At 39.8% G+C, this 19706-nt stretch overlaps 2 long non-coding RNA genes across 2 annotated transcripts; one reads left to right on the forward strand and one right to left on the reverse strand.

Annotated features, from left to right (window-relative positions):
* The first annotated feature begins 2269 nt into the window (after nucleotides 1-2269).
* LOC139432966 (uncharacterized) lies at nucleotides 2270-3368 on the forward strand. The gene is made up of 3 exons (XR_011642535.1): nucleotides 2270-2379; nucleotides 2730-2821; nucleotides 3199-3368. It is a non-coding gene; the product is annotated as an uncharacterized lncRNA (long non-coding RNA).
* Nucleotides 3369-13820: 10452 nt separating this feature from the next.
* Nucleotides 13821-14584, reverse strand: LOC139432926 (uncharacterized). Its single transcript, XR_011642499.1, has 3 exons — nucleotides 14449-14584; nucleotides 14017-14077; nucleotides 13821-13904 (listed from the first exon to the last, which is right to left on the reverse strand). It is a non-coding gene; the product is annotated as an uncharacterized lncRNA (long non-coding RNA).
* Nucleotides 14585-19706: the final 5122 nt, after the last annotated feature.

The raw sequence follows: 19706 nt of genomic DNA on the forward strand, positions 1-19706 counted from the left end.
CTGAGGCTCGGGGGAAGTCTTATCTGTGGGAGTGCGCTGCTATCAAACGTCTGAACTCGACCAGAAGCTTTTACACAACAGCCTTAGAAGCCTCGAACACCTCCTGCAAGGTGCGTCTTCTTTAATGTATGCTCCTCAGCGAAACTCTCTCAAATATCAGGAGAGGGCATTGCCTTTGCAGCAACTGAAACTAATTAGACTTTAAATATGTGATGAAAGCAAGCCACGTCTTTGTTTTCGTGCTCAGATGCCGTTGTGTATGTGCCTCCACAGGCTATGAAGTCTAGTTGTGCGTCATTGCACCTCTGCTAGGAGGTTGTCATCAGAAGGTGTTACTCTGTTTGCTAAATTTAGCCGGACGAGAACACCCAGTATCTCCACTCCGCACACACAGTTCGTATGCTGCTCTATCTGTGGCGATACTCTACTCCCAACCAAGTAATCAATCAATATTGGATGCACCTACAGGGACTAACAAAGCAAAGGGCCCCAGGCTAGACATAGTCATTTCCCACCCTTTCTCTATATATAAAACTGGCCTGGCATATAATGAAAAATATTACCTGCCACCAGGGCACATAACTCTACCAGCAGCAGACGGAGGAGTGCGGGCCAAAGAATGATCCAATTACACAAATATTATTTTTACGCCGGAGGATCATTTATCACGGCACTCTATAGAGATAAATCATCGGTTTGAGATTAAATTCCCAGAAATCACTAGATAATGGGTAGTAGAGAGTACTAGATAGTAAAAAGCCCATTGTGAAATAATCAAAACTGTCCTCGCTGTCGTGGATTTGCAGTGTGTGTGTCCAGTGTAAGTGTGTATTTACTGGTTGTACAACTCTGCCTATATGTGCAAGTATGAAGTCTGTACCATGCAGCAGCAGTTGTGCCTACCCCCCCTTGTGATAGTGAGAGTATGCTTGAGCTCAGTCACTCTCTGGAGAGTATCTGTCTCTCTCCTTTGGTGCTGCCGTGTTCCTGATAAACAAACACATATGACAGATGTCAACCCGATACCAACCAGCCCTGCTTCTCTCTGACATCCTATGCCGGAGCCGCGGAGCAGAGTAGTCAGTATAGGGTCATTTACATACAGAATAAGCCCTCACAGACAGTGGAGGGCAGATATAGTGCTCAGAAACAGCAGTTCTGGAGGATTCTGAAAATAAGCTGATATTATTTTTGTAGTTTGGGCTGTATTTCTGCAACAACATTACATTTTTTGACGATCTTGGAACACACAGAGACTGTTTATAAGACGTAGACAATTTGACAACAGTGAATAGAATTGGTTTGAAGCCTTGAGTTCAATTTAGCAATCGGTATCGGTATGTGTTTTTATGTGTTCTTCCTCATGCTGTTTTTTGAAACAAGAAGTGACACAAAGGATGGCGATAGCAACCACATGTTGAATATGGCATTTTTAGTCAACCTTAAAGGTCCCATGACATGCTTTTCTCGTTATTACCCGTCCCCTTGTGTGTTATGAAGGTTTTTCTGCATGTAAACGGTGTGCAAAGTCACAAACCCTCAAAGTACACCCTGTAGCGAGTAAAACTCTAACACAGAAAATACCTGTCTATCCCCTGCGAGATGGAGTTCATGACTTTATGAGCTGTTCATGAGCACTCATGAAACATTCATGAACAACTCATTATATGTTCACTTGTCATGTTCATGAACCAAAATTCTTAAAATGCTCATGAACCATTTTAAAGAGCAGTTCATGAAATGTTTATGAACATTGTTCATTCATATAAAGTTCCTGTTTTGCTCATGACAGACTTTTATGAGCAATTTATGAACTTTTCATGATCCAGCCAATCACAACATTATAATTAAAACCCCAAAAAGTGTGCATGAGTATTTCATGAACTATTCATGACTATGAGCATTTCATGAATTTTGGATGATTGTGGCAAGTTCAGAATATTTTGGAATATTCATGAGCATTTTATGAACTTTTGATGATCAGTGTGATGTTTTTAAAGACCTCTTGAATATTCATCTACTATTTGAACATTTCTTTCTTTTTTAAAACTTTTATTCTTAAAACAAAACAATAGTGAATTTGAAACTGAACATTATCTGTATTTATTTTGGTGACATTCATATCATTTTATGGTTTATCTGTACTGTTTGAGAAGCAGTACGAGTAAGTAGCGCCAAGGTGGAACCTTTGGCAGGTGAGCGGTGACATCTGGGTTACCTTAGGGGGGGACACTTCCGCCCCCTCCTCAGAAGCAATCCAGACCATAGATATATATAAACACTAGATGGCTCATGGGAGATTTTCCAGCGTAGCTGACCGGCCGCCATCTTGCTACAGTCAACAGTTACTCTGATTCGCGTTATGGTAGCTGTTGTCAGGTGAGTGATCTGCACAAAAATACTCTTAACTCACTGAAATCTTGACTGATTTACAAACGGTTTGGTTTATTATAAACATTATTAGCATGGCTATGATACAGGATGCTTGGACATGTTGAAATTGCAGCTTTTCTTTGTGTATGTGGTTGTATTTATTAGCTGGCTAATAACAAGAGGCTGTCAGTGAGACCTAGTATTACAAAGTTGACCCACAACTCCACCAGTGGGAGAGGCAGAACTGCTCTTTCTTTCAACACAACTTAAGTTACACATGATTTCTTCCAAGTGGTTTGGCTTGTTAAAAACATCTTGCATTATGATACAGGAATTTGCTGGCTTTGTGTTTACAGAAGTACCTGACTATGCCGGACTTTTGTGCAGCCTACGGATGCTCTAATCACCGCAGTCTGGAAACAAGAACCCGTGGGATCACCTTTCACGTGTAAGATATGACAATATTATGACTACAATTAGGATAATCGTTAATTACTTAGTGGATGTATGTACATTACAAGTCCTGCTACACAGGATCAGTGGGGCTATGTGAGATAATAGTATTGCAAGATTGTTGTTGACCCAGCCTCTTTAGAATATGTTGTTACCATTTCTTTACACAATTATTTAATGTTTCTATTGAACACCTTTTTTATTACTCTTAGTGTGGTTGTCTTATTCTTAAAGTAGGCTATACATACATGCATACATACCAAAAATATGATAATTTCGGGGTGTATTTTTGTCCTACCCGTAATGTTAAAGGAAAGAAGGGAGGAACATGTTGACAATAATTTATCTGGCTACCTTTCTCATGTTTTTAAGGTTTCCCAAAACCAAAGAGAGGAGGAGGCAGTGGGAACTCGCCCAAAGAAGGGACGGTTTTGTTTCCTGTGACAGGACACTGCTCTGCAGTGAGCACTTCAGGAGTGAGGAGCTGGCAGGAGACGCAGCACTATGTTCCCCACATATGTTTATGTTTGCTCAGTCTAATAAACCCATACCATGGTTGTGAAAGAATACCAAAGCTGAGGCTGGACGGTGATTGATTGTTGGTGTGCCATGTGTTCTTCTTAATAATAATAATAATACATTTATTTTGGGGGGCCGCCTTTCATAACACCCAAGGACACATAGGATAGTTTATGTTTAAATTGTTCCCTATATTGCATAGGGGCAATATAGGGAACAATTTAAACAGTGGATTTTGTGATATATCAGCCGGGGTGAGACAAGACAAACCACAAATGGACTACAGAAGGACACAAAAGGACACATGGTACAGTTTATATTATTCTTGGTCTTTTTTCAATAACATATTTCAAAGGTTCTGGATTTGTTTACAAATCTAGAAACTAAATACAAAACTAGGATGATATGAAGATCTCATGTCAAAAATAATTGTGATAAATTAGACAGAACTGGCCTGTCTGTGAGCACATTTTATGTTGGTTTGGTTCTTCTGATAAAGGTGTGGTGAATATCTAAATAATATACCAACATATGCTATTGTCATTAGTTGTGTCCCTGTTCTTAAAGCTAAGGCATTGCTAAATTAACAACTCTTGGCTTACAGAGTGGTAACATGAGACCGATTTTTATATATAAAATATAAATGTATTTTAATTTTATAATTTATTTGAAATATTAACAATATAATAAAATAAATGGAAATATATACACCGGCAAATATTTAATATAAATACCTTGTGTGTGTGTGTGTATAGCTATTGCTTTATCTGATTAATGTTATTTTCATATGAAAGTCCATGATTATAAGTATGCAGTATCATAACTACATCTTTGATGTTTATAAAAAACCAAACCGTTTGAAAATTGGCTGAAAATTGAGCAAGCTATGGTTATTTAAATAGTAAACCATAATGTTATGAATGAGAGAACTGCCTGTAGCAAGATGGCGGCCAAGTGGCAACGTCGGTCTCCATTGGCCAGCAGCGCGGGTGAGTCATCTAGTGTTTATATATATCTATGATCCAGACGATCAACCGGATCCTGTGTATAATTATTGCTGCTCCACTTTTCTGTTTTCTACAGGTCAGTACATAATGAAAATGATCGATGTTAACTTGTGTGAATTAGATATGATGTTGGAGATGTTTAGGAGAGTGTGTCAGAAGGTTGTGAGCATGTTTGACATAGTAACGGTATTTTAAAAATACTAAACTGTCGGCAACAATAGATGCCATTTTCGCGGGCTTCAGCCGCACCTGGGTAAATGTGACCTGAGCGAAGGCTCGCAGGCAGGTTAGCTGCTGCGCACGGGTAATATGTTTTGTTTACCTGAGTGAAGTCTTGCAGGCACATTGCCTTGTTTTTTGTTTATTAACATTGACAGTGTATTTTTGTGATCTCCATAATATGTTATATTTGGTAAAGATAGATATATTGATAGAAAGTATTATTTGATAGCGTTATGTGTTTATAGATAACAACCTGTCCTTCACTGCAAACATAGCTGCTACAACCCGCTGCTGCAGATACACGCTTTACAACATCAGGAGGATGCGTCCCCAGCTGACCCAGAAAGCGACACAGGTCCAGGCTCTCATCATCTCACGCCTAGACTACTGCAACTCCCTCCTGGCTGGTCTACCTGCATGTGCCATCCGACCTGCAGCTCATCCAGAATGCAGCGGCTCGTCTGGTCTTCAACCTTCCTAAATTCTCCCACACCACGCCGCTCCTCCGCTCCCTCCACTGGCTTCTGGTAACTGCTAGAATCCACTTCAAGACAATGGTACTTGCGTACCATGCTGCGAATGGATCTGGCCCTTCCTACATCCAGGACATGGTTAAACCGTACACCCCAGCACGTGCACTCCGCTCTGCATCAACCAAACGGCTCGCTGCACCCTCACTGCGAAGGGGACCCAAGTTCCCATCAGCAAAAACACGTGGGTTTGCTATCCTGGCTCCAAAATGGTGGAATGAGCTCCCCACTGACATCAGGACAGCAGAAAGCTTACACACCTTCCGGCGCAGACTGAAAACTCATCTCTTTCGACTCCACTTCGAGCGATAGAACTATTAACAAAGCACTTATGGACTGGCTTACCTAAAGCCAGTTGAGTAGCACTTGAAATGTTTTTGCTCTATGAAACCTGATGTACTTTGTGATTCTGTTTTCTTCAAGTTTGTATTTTGTTGGTCGAACGCACTTATTGTAAGTCGCTTTGGATAAAAGCGTCAGCTAAATGCAATGTAATGTAATAATTTATATTGACTATGTTGAATTTCTCCTTGAGATACAGTAATTGACTGTGACAGACGGATAACTTAAATGGAGAAATGTGATGTTTGTAAAGTTCAGCTATTTGAATGTAACTGTGTACTTTGAATTTTGAATAAGAAGCATTCCAGACGATCAACCGGATCCTGTGTATAATTATTGCTGCTGCACTTTTCTGTTTTCTACAGAAATCATTTATTGTTGCTGTGGTACCCAAGCTTTTGGGACCCGTAACAAAAAATGTTGTGCAGCTGAGTGTCAAGAACTTCTTCAAATAGTGATAGGATTAATTGTAGTGCTCCACCTGTATACATGTATGTTTGTTTGTTTGTTAATTTGAGTAAAGTTCCATTGTGATTGACATAATTGTTGTTTTCTATGGTTGCCAATTGACCCACAGTCAGTGGTTCATGAACAGTTCATGAACAGTTCATAGCCAGCCATTGAATTATATTCAGTGACTGGGTATGAACTGTTCATGAACGGTTCATGAAGTTGTTATGAACAGTTCTTGATATGTTCATGAACAATTCTTGAAATGTTCTTGGTTGAATATCCCTACACACTCACTGAAAACTCCATTTCATGAATTGTTCATGAACCTGCCTAAAACCATATTCCATGAATTGTTCATGAACCATTCCAGCACAGGAGTTTCATGAGTAGTTCATGAACTGCCCTAGTGCCATTTAATGTTCATGTCACTTTCATGAACAGTTCATCAACTTTGTTATGAGCTGTTTATGAGCTGTTCATGAATATGGTTCACTAATATTTCATGAACTTTTCATGACAAGTTTATGAACAGTTCACTATCATCTCACTGGGGATGCTGCCCCAGAACGCCTCGTTGGACATTTTTCTTTTTCCATTTTTTTCTTCCTGGTCATAGTGACGTAACGGCTCCGCGGAGCTCCTCACACACACACACTCACTCAGCCTTATCTTTTCTCAGCCGTGTGTGAGTGTCTCGCTGTCTCGCAGACCCAATGCAGCAACCAGGAAACGACACCAGTAATCCAGCTCACACTGTCCGCTCCTCGAGCCTCAAAGGGCGGAGCAGCGAGCCCCGCAACGTCCCGCCAACACGGCACCCAGACCCCACGCAGCATTCTCATCTCGTCATTTTCTGGTTGCTAACAAACGCCATTGTAACACATAAACACTGATGTTCCGCTGTAACGGTGGTGGACTCATCAGAACACAGTGGGCGAGCTGACCAATCAGAGCACAGTGGGCTCATAGGGAGGGGGGGGCCGTTTAGGACAGAGAGTGAATACATAATACTGTATACAGAGATGCTGTATGAGAAACCAATGTGATTTTGGAACATTGAACAATGTAAATATATTCTAGTAGACCTCAACAATGGAATTATGATCAGTAGAAATGGCCATGTCATGGGACCTTTAAAGGTAACCATTACATGTTATGAACTGAAAACTCACTGTTAAAGGGTTACATTTATTTGTGCATTTTTTTACCTATGACCTCCAAATGCATAAGTAATACAGCTGTCTTGGCACAGTGATCAATACCCACTGTTGGAAGATAAAGTCTCCTGTTTCTATAACACCCTGCACTCTAAAAACAAATGCCTTGGCTCAACAAAGAAAGTTTGCATCTATGTTTATTGAGTTAAGACAACTTCTAATGAAATTGTGTTAAAGCAACACAGTTATTTGAGTTAGGGGAGAAGGCTTTTCTTCTACAATCAGAGGTGTTTTTAATTACCACTTACTTAATAATTGGTAGCATAAACACAAGTTTTGAAGTTGATTACTCAAAAGATTAAGTTGTTCCGACTAGTTTTACCACATGATTTAAAAGGAATTTTAAGTTGTATGTACTTAATTACCCTCATTCGGGATATAAGTTTTTAAGTTGATTACTCCAAAAATTAAGTTGCTCCAACTTGTTTTACCGTATGATTTAAAAGGAATTTTAAGTTGTATGTACTTAATTACCCTCATTCGGGATACAAGTTTTTAAGTTGATTACTCCAAAAATTAAGTTGCTCCAACTTGTTTTACCGTATGATTTAAAAGGAATTTTAAGTTGTATGTACTTAATTACCATCATTGTGAACACACATTTTTAAGTTGACAACCATTTATATATTAAGTTCCTCCAAATATATTGTATTCAATAGTTTTTTTTCTTAGCTTTTTCATGTTTTTACCTTTAAAGAAAGAAATTAATTGATTCCACAACAAAAATATTAGGCAATTCACTTTTTATTTTGAACTGCTGTTGTTTATTTCAACAAATGATGTTTCAATCAGGAGAAAATTCATTTTGTTTGAACATTTATTGACACATGCATATGATAAGGTGCATGAACACCTGAAATCACAGCTGACAGCAGGAGAGAGCAAAACCATTTTATAGTTTGGCTGCAGCACGTTGATTGGCTGCTGGAGAATGAGGTGAAATGTAATAGGTTAAAGAGAACGCCTGTGATGAGCTGATTATATGCAGCTGCGGAGTGAATGTATGAACCCAGAAGTGGAGTGAACCCAGTCTTCCTGAAAGAACTTGCGCTGAGCTTCATTTCAATCTTGAAAAAAAAAAATATATATATATAGTTCTCTGCATACTTCAATTGTATTGTGCTATTTTTGAAAAAGGAAAAAAAGAGAAATTACCTACATGAATATATTCTGAATGGGTGACTGCCAACAACTTGCATTTCAATGACAACTCTAAATAACGATCCTACCTCAAGAAGCATCCTTGATCTGCTTCACCGAGATTCATTTTTAATAAAAAGCGATATCACAATAGTAACCAAAGTATTTTTACTCTCACAGTAGCCTCTACTACTTTGTATCCTCTCACAGAACTATTCACGGTTCATAGGCTGCTAATTTTGGTCAAACAGCAATTTGCCTATACAGTGCAATAGGCTATCTGTATTTGAATGACAAAAGATGACACTCACCTGTCCTTTGTATATTTCTATTTGTCTTAACTGTGGGAACTTGTCCAGGCATGTTAAGTGGGAGTGGACTTGAAATCCTTAACTCAAGGTGTAGAACAATTAAGTTATCAAGCCAATTGCATTACTTACTACAACTTGAATTTAGTTTTAAGTCAATCAATGCAGAAATCAGAGTTCAAATTACACACAATATTAAGTTGATGTAATTACCAACATTATTACGTCACCACAACTTATAAATTAATGTTTGCAACTTAAAATGTTTATCTAAATCAATTAACTCACATTTTTATCTTGCAACCATGCATTTAATTAAGTGGAGGTGAAAGGTCGTCTGAATTCGTTTTTAGAGTGTGGGAACAGATCCAGTTGATCGGATCTGCCCTTTAAAGCGCTGAAAAGAACCTTTTACTGGGGATGTGCTGTTACAGAAAGGTCTGCTATCTTCCTATCTTCCTCAGCCATCAACATTTCAGTCAAAGCCACAGCTTTTATTTCCCTCCTCAGGGCAGCGGTGCCTTCACTGGTTCAGCATGTCTTTGCCTTGCAAGTGCTGCTCTCTCAGCATGTAGCTTACCCTCCGTTGAGTTATGATCATGCCCCTATTGAACACACATCATTCCCCGTCAGTGGTGGGGAGTGGGAAGGAGGGAGGGGGTTAAATATTCTACAGCGTGTCCGATCTCTCCAGTCTTCAGAGTAATGAAGCAGCTACACAGATCCGCCACATACACCCGTATCTCTCTGCCTAATGAACGAATGAAGCCTCGCCCAGGTGAAAAATGAGCGAGCTCAACGCAGCCGCTTAAGAGAAGAAAATAGGATTCCTTTCCTTAGCAAAACAGCCCACATCCCTACCTACTACTGCTCAGCCCCCTTGAAATCCTGATTTCAGTTGGGATGATTGATTAAACTGAAAACCGCCCACCCCCCCTACCCATAATCCTCAATCCTTTCCCACTCCATCTCTACTTAATTTGGTTTGCAGTGCTGTGTGTTTACAGCTTCACCTACAGAGACATTTACGCAACCGGGTGCCACAAAGCAGATCAGCTACTCAGCAGTGAAAGTAAGGTTAAACGGCATTAGGACACAGTCAAAGAATAATTTGATCCTGCATACTGAGTCATCAAAACTTGCTGGCAGAAAAGCGTGTTTTCTAACCATGCATCGTCAAGATTGTGAGCGATTTATTTTGATCAACACAATGCTAAAAAGCCTGAAGAAATGGAAGCAGCAAACAAAGAGAAGAAAGGGGGTGTTCAGCATTAATTCAACCCTGAAAGTCAATGAATGCAGTGCTTCAGTCCCCTCAGGCTCAGGTGATTCTGAGATGCAGATCCCACAGCACCCTCCTGGTGTCCAGCTGAGGTCGTTGTCCAGCTGGTGCGTAGTAACAGACTTCACCTGGCACATCTCCTCATGCAAAACACCAGACAAGTCAACCTGAAAATGGTATCTAGCTCTCTTATCAGCCTTGTCACCTGGGGTTCAGGTTGGCCTCCGCCCCTGGAAGACCAGCAGCAGTCTCTTTTATTCTGAATCCCCCCCAGGGTCTGACAGTAATGTTCCTATGCAGGTTCAAACCCCCGATAAGCTCCGTCATGGAAAAATATATTGTATTTCCCTATTAGATGGGAAAATCTCTCATATTACATTTCGAAACAAGGTTATATGGTGAGAAACAGTTGAATGCAAATGAAATGTAGATCAGGTATCTCAGGTAGCCGGGGAAAAAGATTTGGATACATCTAAATGATTTGATTGTTAGGAACATAATGTTCTTTAATATTAGGACACCTTCCTGGGATTCTTTAATAACACCTCATTGATGAACAAAAATCTGCATCATAGGGACCTTTTTGTGTTTCCCTCCTGTTTTTATCACTAAGCTCTCGCACAATGAATAATTAAAATAGGGACACTAGCTGCCCCACAAAATGAAATCACAATAATTAAAATAAACAAAGTCTGAGTTTTCCTATTAACATTTTCTATTGTGTATTACATGCTGTCATTTTAACTTAACTCTGTGTTGTTGTCTTGCAGGCGTGAATGTGTTTACATTTCAGATTTCTCTTTAGCCTGCTGTGTTCTCTTTTGATCGGCTTTTCTTTTTGGATGCACAGGTTCATTGGCTGAAATGTAGTGACCACAAATAAATAAATAAATATAGAGATATGGGATTGAAGCAAAACGTGGACAGAGGACTTCTAACAAATGCATGGTGTGCATTCACAAAAGAGTAAAGAGTGGGGAAGGAAAACAGGTACCAACACATTCTGAATAAACTTGAATTGAAAGCTTAATGCCAAATCATAATGTGAAAATAAGTGGGTGATTGGTGGTGCATTGGCACACAAATTGCAACTGAACATAAACAAATTCAGATTGCAGAAAATGCTGTTATTGTTGTATATAGCATTTTTTTGATTGGCATTGTGTAGTTGACATATTGATTGAAAGAACAAATACCTTGGTTGACCTTCGAAGGTCAGTCAACTGAGGAATAATCACAAGTTCTCCTTGGAAACCTGGAAACTCCCCGTTCAGTTGTTTCATTGATCAGCGCTGGTCAAACATAATACAAGAAACTGTTTCCACCTCCTGGGATGATTCCAAGCCTTTGTGTTTTACTAAATGCATATGGGGTTTGTATTGGATGTGCACCGTTAGCCAAGCTTTGTATTGCAGGCATCACAACAATGAGCAGAGGCAATTGGTACCATGATACATCTACTCAGATGAATCTCTCTGTGAAATGAATTTCAAACCTTCAATGGGCCAATAAAAGTCCACTGAACTATAGCAACACCTTTTTAACAAGTGTCACTTCACCGACTCTGTCTCTGTGGTGTAGAGGAGAGATTATGGGATGTTAATGTAAATGAGTTTGGGGAGTGAATGCAGGTCACAATTGAAGAAGATAAGGCCGCTTGCACATGAGGCCATTTTTCACCTGAATGAGAGGGAGCGTCTGGCCTGCGTTGGAAAGTGCTTCATGATTGGTGCCTGATGTCAGCTTGTTATCACCAGAGGCTCCATATTCGAGTGGAAACATGGCAACTCTAAGTGTCATATTTGTGCAATTATGTGGATATATGGGACTGACTCATAGAGGCTGTGACCAGTCTAAAGCCTCCCAATTTCATTTTGAATTTAAATTGTCATTTATTTTACTGCTAGCTTACTAGCAATTGTCTTAAGTGGCGTATACACAGGGTTGGGAGGGTGACTTTGTAAATGTAATCAGTTACTGATTACTGATTACATGGCTCTGAAAGTAATCCGAATACAGTTACAGTTACGTGTCTTAAAAAACGTAATCAGATTACTTTTAGATTACTTTTGGATTACTTTCTTTTTCCATCACAGATGTATGTTTTGGTGAACAGGAGACACAAAAAATCAAAAGGAAACTGAACGTGTTTTTACTGTTTTAATGGCGTATCAAGAGCACAACTGAAACATAACATCTGAAACGATGTAACAACATAATACACGTTTTGGGGATGCAGCTTGGGATGTGAGGAGAGAGGACACGGCTTAGAACGGGCGTGTCGCCTTCTGTCCTGCCAGTGTTGGCAGGACATGAATTAAAATGTCGAACTCGGACTTCATTTTAAGGACATTTCGGCCAGGGGTGTAGAGCTATAGTTTAAGCACCGGATTGGCAAAACAGGAGTGTGTGCACCAGTCTGCCTTGATCTATGAATTCATATCCGTGACTCTCACAGTATCTGCTGCCCACAGCTGTTTTTTAGAAGGAAAACCTCCTTCACTTCATTCATGACATCTCTGCAGCGCCAGGAGGCAGCGGGAGGGTTAAGGGCCGCGCAGTGCCTTTCACGCACCGCCTTCACTGTGTATACCTTCAGAAATAATCATTAGTAAGGCTAAAGACTAAAGAGCGACCGCAGGCTGATGTGTTTTAACCACACACACCTATATATACACACACGCGATTTAAACGCAGACTTTTGTTCCTCCATGTTTCGTTGTTATTGTTTCACTGAGCGAGCGGACCCGCGATTTTTTTTCAGACGCTGCGGCGGTAATAGGTTTTGTGGGCTGTGATGATTCGGCTGTAACTACTTGAATATTAAATGTTGAGAGGAAATCTTTCCACCAATAATTCCAATAAGTAATCCAAAATGTATTCACTTCAGGTTTACCAAAGTAACTGTAATCAGATTAGGCCTACTCAGAGCTATTTAATAGAAGAGTTACGACACCGGAAGTCCAAAAACGGTTATCGTCACGTGGTTCATGTAGACGAGGGATCGTTCCCCGGAAGTTCATGGCGGGCAATGTGAATGCATTGATAACAGGAGATAGAACTACGATTTTTGGTAATTATTAGTGAATAAAGGTTTTGATTTGCAATATTTATACAACAAATCGATATGTGTATGTATTTACATCAATATGTTTTCAAAAATAAAATCGAATTTGCTAATATTAAGTGATAATATTAGGATTAGTGTGAACAACTAGTTTACATGTTACTAACAGTGCCTTGGTTAAAGAGCCTGTTGCTGTTTATTTATAGCTTTGAATTCTTTCAAACCAATATTATCTTCTTAAACTTGTATGGTAGTCAGGAGGATCACTTTCTAATGTTTATTGATACATTTAGAGGGAGGGGATCTAAAGTAATGCTTTAAAATTCAGATTGGATTCATTTCTACCATTTTCTTAAATTCATGGTAGTTTCAGTAATCCCATGGTAATTGAGGACACAAGTTATCTAAATGACTAATGTCGTCTTTATGGCTTTCAGAAAGGACAGGAGACCGACAGGATATGATGATGATGATGGTGATGATGTTAAATGTGTTGCTTTAGGAACATCCATTGCAAATACATGGAATTCAATAAACATTGAATAGCATATCATGCAGTTTGTCGGTGCCTTTTCCTCCGTGTTGTCCTGGTTTGCTGTGCTGCCTCCTAGTCTCCACCATGGTTTGCTGTGCTGCCTCCTAGTCGCCACCATGGTTTGATGTGCTGCCTGGGGATGCTCAAATCGCTCAGAGAAAGGAGTACGAATGTACGGCTTCCCCACTGACACAGAGCGGAGGAAAAAATGGCTGGCTCAAGTCAGCAGGAGCAATTTCACGACCAACAGCAACAAAATATGTGATTTATATACAAACACTGCATTTGCACTTTTTCACAAAACGAAAACCACACCATTGGGAAAGCTTAATGTTTTGTTTAATACAAAAAAACAGGGAAAGGCTTGAAAAACACTGAGAGTTGAGACTCAGGGTGCAGGGTGAGGGTCTCAGTGCAGGTATTCAGGCTCCATTGAACCCCCCTCTGGTTCTTGTGCTGAGAGAGGGAGCAACAGACAGGAGAAAGGGTTATACACACCTATATAGCACACCTATTGCCTTGGGGAGATAAGGTGTTTACTTATATAAAACAGTAGTATTAAACGTACCTTGTGTTTTCACTCTCACTTAAGTCCCTCTCCCTTTGCCATCAATCCAGAATCAGCTGGGCTGCAACATTATACATAATCACAAGGACACAATATGGCTCTGCTAAAAACACTCACTCTTACACGCACCAAAGTTATATTTATCTAATATTTAACTCCCTCCACCCCCGCATACAATCCCGTTTAGAAGCCCCTCTTCTCTAATTCAACATGTTGGACGAAATGACATAGAGAGAACGGAATTTACAATTAAAAGGCTGTTCAACGTGTGTTGCTAACTTGCTTCGGTATGCTAGCTTAATCTGTTATCTGTAAACGTTCCCTAAATCTACTAATTTAGGGATAATCCACTGACATCCTTTAATACACATGTTCATTTGAATCAGATGTACTGATAATATCCGCAATATACATCTTTAAACTTCTTCTTACCTTTAAAAGTCCGTCACGAACGGTGTATTATGCAGCAACTCCACAGCTCTGCCAGCCTTGGCGCTAACTTCCGGGGAACGATTGAGAGGCTCCACGATCCGCCATTGCTGTAAAAAAGTGGTCCATTAGAGTGAACGGAGATGTCGTAACTCTTCTATTAAATGGCTCTGGGCCTACTCGTTTTTCAAATGTAACGCGAGCTGAATACAGTTACTTGATTTTTGTATTCTGATTACGTAACGCCGTTACATGTAATCCGTTACAACCCAACCCTGCGTATACAAGACTAAAATGTAAACTGAATATAAATATGATTACATTCTATGCTTCCATTTATTGTTAAAGGAGACCTATCATGCTATATTTAAATGATATAGTGTATGACCATACCTATATAAGGTATATTTATACATTTAATTTTTCAAAATACCAAACAGATCATTTTTTAGACATGCCTCGTTTCGCTCATTTTCGCTTTATTCCAAGCCCGTCTTTGAAAATTCTGAGCAGCAGCTGACCACGCCCCCCTGCAGAAGAGCAGGCATGAGCCGGGAGAGTCACGTTACCATGCTTGCTGTGATTACGAGTGTCCAATAAACATGTCATCTCAGAGCAATGCATGTGTTCAAGCATACTATCAATTTGATCCAGAAACTGACCCTGAAGCAGCGGAGGTTTTGGTGGAGGTGCAAAAATCTCGGTTGCAGCAGCACGTTTCTGAATGGTTAGCTGACAAGCTGTTGTCCCTATTTATTTTACTCTGTTACGATGCTTGCTCCTTATTCCGTTCATATTTTGGCTAATTAGCAAGAATGCAATGTGTACAGTTTGTAACGCAAAAACAGCGATATATATTTATAAAGGGAGACATTCATATTTTCAGCATATATACAATGGCCTCATTGCGTTTAATAGTTTACAGTCCTTTTCTTCCAACATCGTGCAACAACCGTTGGAAAGTTGAATAACTTAGGATGATAAAAAGTATAACTCCAACAACACCTCAGTTGTCAGCAATGTGTGTAGTTTCATGTGTTTTTAAAAGCTCAGTTATTGACTTCTTTGTGCAAATTGCGCCACGACGTCATTGTACTATTATATACTACACAGCAATGGCATAACACACCCATGTGTACGACAAAAAGGTCCACACACAACCTTATGCTTTTGAAATCAGAATATTCTTTACCCATCCAAACATGAATAATCACGACACATTTTGATATCAACTTGGAACTTTATTGTCAAAATCAACGGTTAAAAAACCCATACAAAAAACTAAATGTAGCCTACTTGTATTTTGTATAAATGACACTAAATAGTTTTACAGAAGCTTTGTGAGCTGGTGCTGGGGCTTCCTTGGACGCAGGATCAGAGTAGTGATTCCGGCCTGCGTTGTCCTCAGGATACGCAGGGAGTTTCCTGATCCGTGAAATGTCGATGTTGGGTTCAGACAGCAGCCAAATTGAACCGTGTAGCATACCCGGCGATGACCTCCTCCCTGTCAGGTCGCTCATAATGGTGCAGGGTCCACAAAGACTTGGTCGAAGATGAGGTCCATCAAGTTGGCCACGTAGGGCTGTGCAATGGTAAAAAAAGCACAACAAAAGCCTTTTCCAATCTGAGTTAATTTTGACCGTAACGTGCATGCTGTGTTTCTGACTCAATACAGATGATATGTTGGAGAGGGGCTGAGCTCAGTAGACTGACTGTAATGAGTGCTAGCCACTAATTAGCCTGTTGCTAGAGGTAAGGCCTTGTCAACAACAACAGACCGACGGGGCTTTAGCTCAGTTTTACTCGTGGTGTGTGTCCCCCCTCGCATACATACAGTGTTGTATCCTAACACACCCCCATTTATATTCATGTGCGCAAACAAGTAAACACACAAAAGCTTTTACATATAACGCTGCAAAACACGGCATGTCTCATTAGCGTAGCGTAGCTTAGCTTACAGATCGATGATATCTGATCGTTCTTACAGACTACAATCACAAAAGCGTTTACATATAACGCTGGAAAAAACGGCACTTGCCTACAGAAGATTACGTTTGTTATTATAACTTACTCAATATGATTGTAGAGGATACAAAATATTAATAAATAGGAGAATAAATACTTATGTTATCGCCTAGGGCGTGGCTTTACAGCCTTCACACAGATCGCCATTACGGCAGTATGTCTGAACATGTTAGCAAATGCCTGATAATTCAAATGACAAAGCAAAGACTGCGGAGCGTACAAAATAAAATGCTACAAAAATATATAAACACCTAACCGATTACTATTTGGGTTTAAGGCGACATTGATGCGGCGAAGCTACATGCTACATGCTACAAGCTAGAGATAGCTTTATCAGGAAAAACACCGCTAAATAAAAACTTACAGCTTCAAAATTGGATGTGTCCTCACTGGCCTGGTCCCGGATGGTTGGTATTGATCCCGGGTTTAGCATTAGTTTGGAGGCATATCCGTGTTGGACTTGAGAGAAGTTAATAAACATGTCCGTGGTAAAATGTTTGGAACACACAAACAGAAATCTTCCGTGGTCTTCTGGCACATGTCCCTTGTAAATGAAGTCTAGCCACAGATTCATTTCTTTTTCCACAGATTGCATTGCATGCAGTCCCGAGTCTTGCAGCCAACAACAGCACAACGTTTAACTGGCTTAGACATCCTGGCAAGAGCAGGCAAAAACACAGCTGTGACTGGGGTGTTGATTATTTAGCCTGCCGATGCGAATGAGAGGTTTGGCAATGCACGTGGCCGTGGCTCATTCCCCTGATAGGTGGAGAGTTGACCAATAAGCGGAGCACTTCTTTGTGACGTAGAAAAGTATTGGAATGTGGATCCGTTTTTTTCAGATCCGTTGCAGCCCCTTTTTTAGAGATTTGGCGAAGGAGGAAAATAGAGAGGGTTGTGTTTTCTGACACTTGGTGAGTTCCCTGGAACACCGGGGACACATATTCATGTATAAAAGACGTACAAAGGTGCATTTTGCATGATAGGTCCCCTTTAAGTAAAAGTTGAATTCAGATTAGTCCAAATTCTATAATTTTCACATAGAAATATATCATTTAGATACCGTTAGACCGTTAGATTATATTAAATATACTTTATAAATCCCAAATTGCGAAACTTTTGTTCTTACAGCAACATATGAAAAAGGCATTGCACATTAATTAAAAATAAAATAATAAAGAATGAATGTATACATATTTACATCTATCGGGTACAAATTATAAAAAATATGCAATATGGCTGAAAATGAATTTCTTAAAGTGATGCAAAGATTTGTATATTTGAAAAGTTGTGTGTATGTTGCAATATACAGTAGGCTGTAAATGAATTAAATTCTGATGTAAAAAATATATTTGTAAAAGTTAACAGTTAACCCCCCTCCGACAGTCACTTTAAAAAAAAGAAAGAAATACCTACAGTATAGATTCAAATCATAATCAAATGTATGCCCAGGTGTAAATAGCACTGTCTATATGGATACCTGGGTGCATGTGTCTCTGCCATAAAAATATAGAGTAATTTAAAAAACACTATTCTGTACATCCTTTCTAAAACTCACTGATAAATGATGAGATGTCTTCCTTAAAAACAAAGAAGAAAAAGTAGCAGGAAAGGTCATCACCCTGCTTTGAGCTTAAACAACTCTACATGCAACACCCTTGAGGGGAAGGACACAGATGTCCAATATTGCAATATCCAATCATAGCTTCCGGATTCACCGTGATGGATTCATATGACGGCCCTATCCTTCATTATATACTTAATATAGGGTCTATAAGGTCCTTGGACTCCAGCCTTTGCGAGGGGATGTACTACTGACATGCTTATCTTTGCTCTCGCAGCCCTTCTCAGCAACACAATCACCCGCCAATACACCCTGAATTACTTTGAACAAAACAACTGGCATTTACCATTCCAGCAGATAAGTAAAGGGGGCATGTGTGAAATAGACAAACAAACAAAAGGGAGAGTTAGAGGCAGCAGTGGAGTTAATCTTGGTCTGGGCCCGGATTAACGGCCATGCTTGCATTTTCTTGGAGAATAATCGAATAACTCCCTACGAAAAAAGGAGGCACTTCTGGCTATGAAAGCTGCAGAGAGTCAATGAAGAGAGAAATGAGTATGAATAAAAAGGACAGGCTTTGACTGGTTGAGTCCATATTTTCATTTCATGGCCTGTGGGGACAGCTGCGGACTTCTAAAATCAGCCTGGGACACAATTCAGACACTGCTTTCTTATTAGGACTTCAGTTGCATCTCAAACAGCTGGCATTCTGTCTTTCGCATGGATCTCATTCCACTTTGCAAATAATCGTTCTCTAAAAATCCTGATTCTTTAAGATGTAGCCTGTCTGTCAACACAAGCGTATTTCTCGCCCTCAATTGCCTCCCAGCCGTCCATGCCTGAGGTCTTTCACAGAACACTGCAGGAAACCAAAATGGCAGCATCCAATCACAGCCTGCCACAGACAGCCCGGTTTCTCAGTGAGGCCACGGGGGGCACACTGATTAAGACCCGGGCTGCGACAGGAGAGGAGTGCTGCACTTTTCAGACACACTCCACTAAAAAAAAAATTACGTGCAAAGACTGTCTGCTCCACAACAAGTGATGGCAACAGGAGCAGCTGAACCCATCTGGCATCTGCTATTCTTCAATGAAGTAAGCCAATGTTGAGACATAAAACCCACACATGAAAGACATTGATTCATTTGGTTTAAAAACACTTGGATACAATGGAATAGGGGAGTTGGTTAAGACCATTAACCTAATTTTGTGAGATAAAAAACTGTATTTAATATCCTATGAAGTTTTGTCACTTTTGATATGATCTAGCAAAGAAAATGTGCCCAAATAAGCAAATTACTTTGACCAATGGCCATTGGTGCTGCAGAGGATTTGTACGAGTACATTTATAAAAGTGGCTTTCAGTTTCCACCTTGCTTGCAGTTTATTAACAGATTTATTGCACATTGCGTGATCTTTAAGCCCATAGTTTTGTTTCAGTGAGTGCAACTTTGACTGTTTGGTCCTCTGTCACTACTCTGATCAACTTTGTACACAAAGATGTGCATCTCCCTTCATAAGTGTACTTTATACTGTCAAAACTTGCACTTTACTGTATAGCGATTTCCCCCATGCAGCCATATACATTAATAAACACAGAAATAAACCCTCCAAGTTATTATACTTTCTATTAAACGTCTTAATTATTTTAAGATATACAAATATTTGGGAC

Source organism: Pseudochaenichthys georgianus, chromosome 23 (assembly GCF_902827115.2).
Source record: "Pseudochaenichthys georgianus chromosome 23, fPseGeo1.2, whole genome shotgun sequence".
In the NCBI taxonomy this organism is placed as follows: domain Eukaryota; kingdom Metazoa; phylum Chordata; class Actinopteri; order Perciformes; family Channichthyidae; genus Pseudochaenichthys; species Pseudochaenichthys georgianus.